The sequence below is a fragment of the Phalaenopsis equestris genome, unplaced genomic scaffold, assembly GCF_001263595.1.
Source record: "Phalaenopsis equestris unplaced genomic scaffold, ASM126359v1 Scaffold000002, whole genome shotgun sequence".
Classification (NCBI taxonomy): domain Eukaryota; kingdom Viridiplantae; phylum Streptophyta; class Magnoliopsida; order Asparagales; family Orchidaceae; genus Phalaenopsis; species Phalaenopsis equestris.
The window spans coordinates 51941918-51948482 of NW_018164444.1; positions in this window are offsets into that span (position 1 = coordinate 51941918).

Consider the following 6565-nt stretch of genomic DNA (forward strand, 5'->3'; position numbering starts at 1 on the left):
TTGATTATATATATTAAGCAAAGCAGGGTTATATTTTTTTATTACACAAGAAAAAATATATGAGCCCGAGAAAGAGGTCCCACAACACACACCCTACAAATACACAAAAAAAGTACCTTTCTCCAAAAAAGAAAAATACAACCCACCTACACCAAAACATAACAAGACTCAACACACAAAACACCAGACAATCAAAGCCACAAAAAACAAATCAAAGAAAAACCATAATAGAAAACAACATAATTAAGAACAACCAAATAGCCACCAAACTATTCAGCATCCTTTAAGGCTAAAAGCATCAGATTATAAGGACTAATCTTCGAGACTGTAGCATCCCGCATCTTCAAACCTCATTTAGCCGCCCAGTGAGCAGCCTTATTGTCTTCTCGTTTGGTATGCGACCAAAGAATAAATAAGTTCTTGGAAGGAGCAAAAATCGTTTTCATCTAAATATTGATACTGCAATGATACACACACACACACACACACACACACACACACACACACTAAGACACACTCTCTATGGTACATAGCACCATAACACACCTTGGCGCCTAGATGCCCAATATATGACGCTAGTGCGTGGGTTGCTAGGCGCATGTGTGGTGCCTATGTGTCACTCAAGGCAAATCAGACATTGTTGACTTGGTGGCCCCCTTGTACTTGGGTCTGAAGCAACATCTTTCTATTTTGCTCCAATTTCTCCTAAAAATATTTAGAAAAATGTAAATAAACATAAATAATAGAGAAAATTACAAAAAAACTTAGCCAGTTTTCACATATTTTACCAATATCAACCGCCTTATTTATGTAGGACGAGTAAGCGTACATCATATTTGAAAGTTTAAAATGGCTATATTTTTTATGTGATACGAAAGATTTTGGGGTTATAAGTGTCAAACAAAGTGAATCTTAAGGCTTATGTTTGTAAATACATAGGAATTGGAGGGCTTGTATGAATGAATAAGGAGACGTGGTGGCGTTAGTCTATAATGGGAACAGTGCTTCTCTGTCATTGGAACAAATCGCACACACCAATGGTGTATGGTGATGTATACTTGGATCAATAAACGTGGGACCCAAAATTTAAGAAAGATTTACATTCATACCATTCATTTTTCTATACAGTTACATATCTAACGCCTAAACTTCAATTTTACATACATACCACCTCACATCTATATGAAAATCTGTTTTTAGAGGTTGAAATGGTGTCAAATTTGAGGTGGTTTGAATGTAAAAAGTAAAATTTAGGTGGCCGATATGTGAATACATGGGAATTGGAAGATATTTATGAAAATGTTCCATTATTCTAATCATGTTCATTTTTTATCGCTGGGAGAATTTAAAAAAGAATCAAAATTATCATAATTCCAATATTTATTAATTTTTAAAATAAATATTTAATTTTTTTTTCAAGACAAGGTTTTGTTTTAATTACTATAATATAAATATGTGATATATATACGTTACATCACACGCGCGCACGCACGCGCACATACATATGCATACACATACACATACATATACATATATATATTCGAAGGAATGGCTGAAAGCTACTAGACGAGCCCCAACCATCATTAGATATGATAAATATTTTAGTGTCACAACCTACATATGAGGGGATTTGATCCTATCACCTGAGGGGACTTGCGACGTTCAGAGAGGCCGCTCTACCAACAGACTACGGTATGCGCGCGCGTAAATTTTTTCTGGCCATCATATGTCAAAAGAGTCCGATCATCGCGCATTAGACGACACATTAGACATCAACTAGAGAAAGCAATCTCAAATGACCAAAAGCAATAGATTTGGCCACCATACGCAACTACAAGTTAGAAATGAGAGTCGTACGAGGACGAGTAACCGAGGGTGAGTGATCGAGATTGAATGATTAAGGCTAAAAGCTTACCGAGGTCATGTGTCTGAGGCTGAATGACCGTAAACAATTAACTGATGGCCGATCGACAAAAGCTGAATATCAAAGGATGATCAAGCTGTTAGGCACATGTATCTGAATGCTAGGACAGTGAGTTGGGACTGGATGACTCGCCTTCACATCCCTACTGCCCAACTGGGTGGACTCCTTTCAAGATCTTAGGTCATTGTAATAAGGATAGAAAAGAATCCAAGGGGTTTCACGAAAATTCCAACCAGAGAAAATTAAATGTTGTATGTTGACTTTTGTAGTGGGTTGACTTTTGTAGCTCAATCATCTCAATGGTGGGTAAGGATGACTTGTTAAAGTTTCACATTAGTTGGCACTACCAACTAATTAAATCTAATATTTATACTTAGGAAAATTTCATATTTATCACATAATTTTTATGTATTTACATATCTACCGCATGAAGTTTAATATTTACATTTATAACGCTCTGGAGTTATAAATTTATATATGAAAATATATATTTCATTTTTATATAGTTAATAATAATGGTATTTTTGATGCGACATGTAAATATAAAAAAAAAATGTAAATACATAACAATTATGTGTGTTAATTCTTGGTGTACTCAAATTATATTTAATTTAAGAAAAAATAATAAATCGACTGTATTTGTACAATATTTCTCAATTTTAAACATTTATGTAATTACATATACATCAAGATGAATGCAAAGATAAAAAAAAAGAAGAAATTATATATCTTAAGCAATAAATAAAATGATGTAGTAATTAAAATAAAGATTACATGCATTAATAAAATATAAATAATTATAAATTTTATGATTTTGTAATAAATAAATAAATGATGGTTAGAAAAATTCAATTATTAATTTTTGACCCCTACATAATCCATAAATCATACATCTGTCCAAAACATGTATTACCCTCAATTTTTAATTTAATTGAATTGTACATTGCTAATGACTTATTCCGCACGTGGCTGATGTATGCTAGACATGTATCAATTATATATTCATTAAATTAGTTGAATATATAGCATCTTCAAGGAAAAAATATTATAGGAAAAAAACATTAGGACTAATGAAATTGCATAAAAAAAAATTCCATACTTTAATGTATGGTCCCCTTATCCAGACACGCGGTGCAATTTCATTGGAGTCATAATGCATTGCTGCAAGAGGACTCCCGATGTAATATTTTTTCATTTAAGAGGAGTTGGTAAAAACTTCTATTAAATTAGTACTCAAATTTCAAATATATTTTAATTACAAACTTATAATCTAGTTGTCACTTTAATTCAACTTGCTCAAATGAATTTAAAACTTATAATCTACTTTTTAGTAATTTGGGATCCATCTCGAGAATCTGGTGAGCTTAAGTGAAAAATCTTTGGAAGTATTCTTTAAGTGATTCTCTCTCATTCTCATGAATTTCTGAAAGATGAGATGAGTTTTTGATAATCATTCTGTTTGCAATGAACTACTTCATAAAGAGCCTTGAGAGTTTGTTGAAAGTGTGGAGAGTCCCTCCTAGGGAGGATTAGAATCTCGTGTGAGTTTGGCCTTTGAGAGTGGTAGGAAAGACTTGAAAAAGAAGTATATCAGAAGCTCGCTGGATGTGCATAATGATTCATTAATGTTCAACATATATATAAGGGGCAGATACTCCATCATATGAGTCAATATTTGAAAGCTTGAAGCCCTTTAGGATGGTGTGTTGAAGGATTGCCTCAGCTAAGGTGCGAACTATCTTGAAAATTGTGTCGCGTGGGAAAATGATCCCAATCCCCTAGAGAGAAAACTTCTCAAATAAGGCGTTGCAGCTCATCGCGAATTACATCCTTGGGAGCATCAGTAAGGCATGACCGAGCTATGTCTTCTGTGAGTGTTGGAGAGTTACCAACCAGCCTAGCTGCACAGGATGGATGCGTGGAACTCATAATATTGAGGATATAATTAACTTGGCCTGCTGGAGGAGGAATTCCATCATAATAGAAGGAGGCTTAGTATGAGTAAGCGGGGGATTCTCTATATACTATTAACCTTGTCACAAGTAAACCTCGTCAAGCTATGCGGGCATCGATTGCCGGCCCTCACGTAGGACCTGAAGATTCTCATGTTGAGATTTCTCCATTTTGCACACTCGGTCTTCCAAGGACGGTCCCAGGGCACTTCGACGACAAGATAATGCCTTTCATAGAGGGAAGGAATTGATGCTCGACATTCCTTGCTCCATGATTACTTTAGAGAGTGGTGGGTGTTAGAATTTGATATTCCGTTATTATAAGTATTACGTCTGTTGGTCATTCTGCAAGTTTATAAGCTCTTTGATGGTGAGATTCTGCTTTCCATAGGCAATACCAAACAATTGCACATTGAAATATTCATGACAATAGAATGATTATTTAGCATCTTAGCATTGTATAAAAATTCAACACACACACACACACACATAATAAAAAAAATTAGTAGAGACACTAGAGCTTTATTATGTGGAAAACCAGAAAAATCATGATGCCTACCCCAATTAGAATGATCCACTATAAATTTGTTAGTACAAGTATAAACCTTTTGTCCCATAGATAGGAAAGGGTTATGAAGTCCCTCCGAGTACACTATTCGTACGCAGAAGGGTGTGTTGTACAATGGTCGGGAGCAGTTGCTATTGGGAATGATCGCCGAAATTTTAGTATATTGTCTTCGAGGTATGTCGTTGCATGAGGGACAACTAATTGTGGTTGACGACTGTCGGCGAGCAGGGGTCAACAACTACGTGATTGTCGGGTCTTCAAATCTAGAATGACTCAAATTTCGTCCATTCTCCTCCAGGTTATGGTCTCCCTCTAGCTCTTAGTTTCCTTTCATGAAGGTATTAGGGAGTTTTTAGTTTCCTTTCACGAATGACATCCCTTATAAATATGGTAGGAACCAGATCACTCCATCAAACGGCTTAGAATGATTCTTTTGATCAAATGACATTTTATGGACATATAAGTGTCTTGCAGATTTCAAAATTGAGTGATCATGGCTCGTTGGATTCGCCTTATCAACACAATTCATTTGATTATAAGTGCCAGATTTGAAATTCATTTTATCCTTCATTTAATTGCCAAAAACTTCCAAAAATGATTTAACTGCTCGAACAGAGCTTTCTTTAACTCGGATTAGAGCAATTTTGGTGTCATTAGGCTTGTATCGTCGAGTCGGTCAGTTTGACAATAATCTTTTTTGAAATCAAAGTCCTATATAATTTTTAATTTAAAGTGGAATATTTTTAATTAATAAATATCTCATAATTCGTTTCATACCTTAAAATCTATGTCAATTGCTAATCAAATCTAATTTTAAATGCATCATCATTTTCCAAAAGGTGACCACGGCAGCACCAATTCGATTAACTTTATTTAAATTTGTCATTTCAGGCTGAGTCATCTATTTTTTTTTTTATGTTTTTTGAAAGAGCATGGAAGATGACTCGTGCTGCAAAACTCACCGTGGTTGGATGAATGACAAAGATGGATAACTGCATTCAGCTACCATTCTTCCATCAAGAAAAAAAAGACATTGGAGTTCTTCATGATCTTGAAGAATGACTGTTGGCGGCTATTTTTGATACAATATATGTGTGGAGTATCTTCTTGAGCCTTGAGATCCATTTGCGGCATCTATGGATGTTCGAGGGTAATGATTTACTCGTATCCAAATTTTCAAGATTCACACACAATTTAAATTCCTCTTCGACCAAATTTTTTGAAGGCCTACGATTGTGGGGGTCACGCCGTGGGGGTCCGACATGACCACACTTAGATTGGGTGTGATCACGCATAACCCTAGGAGTGATCACTCTGAATCCAGCTTGCCCACGTCGCTAGCTCTAGAAAATCATCTAGGTCACCCAGGCGGTGTGACCACGCTTGAGGGCGATGTGACCATGCCGCCCAACCCAAGAGCCCAGCGTAATTATGTGGGGCCTCAGGCATGATCCCGTCGGGTGGCTTGACCTTTTTGATTTTTGTCATCGGCAACTCCACGAACCTCGCCGGAAAACACCCTTAAGCAACCAGAAACCCTGATCAAGGGAATAATCAGGGGGATGATTGGCATGAGAAAGTTTGGACGTGGCATGTGTCCACTTTTGAGACAATTGGAGCTGTTGGAGGAGGGGAAGAGTATGCAAGGCTTATGGAAAGGGGAGGAGCAACCAAGGCAGCCATCCTCTTCTCCATTCTTCCATCTCGCGAGAGCATTTCCTAAGGGGGAGCTTCTTTTTCTTCTCCAAATTTTGTGAGAGCAAGAGTGGACTTTTCCTTCTCCAACTTCCTGTAGGTCAAGCCTAGGAGAACTTTGTCCTAGCTTTGGAAAGGGAGCATTACTGAAGCATCGCTGGAGCTTCGTCGGAACTTGGACAAAGTTCAGAAACATCGGTGTAATCTACCCAAAATCCCTTTCTAAAAAGCTTTTTCTTCATCCAGGAAGGAGTGAAGCTCAGAATCTCACTGGAGCATGGCAGAGTTTCATCTCCACTTCTACTATTAGGAGAGCTTCATCCGGGGCATGAGCTTAGAATGTTAATCAACATTCGCGGCGGAGAGATTTTCTAAAAACCCTTTGTATTTTCTTTCCTAGCCAACACTAACAGTAGTTTTCTTCCC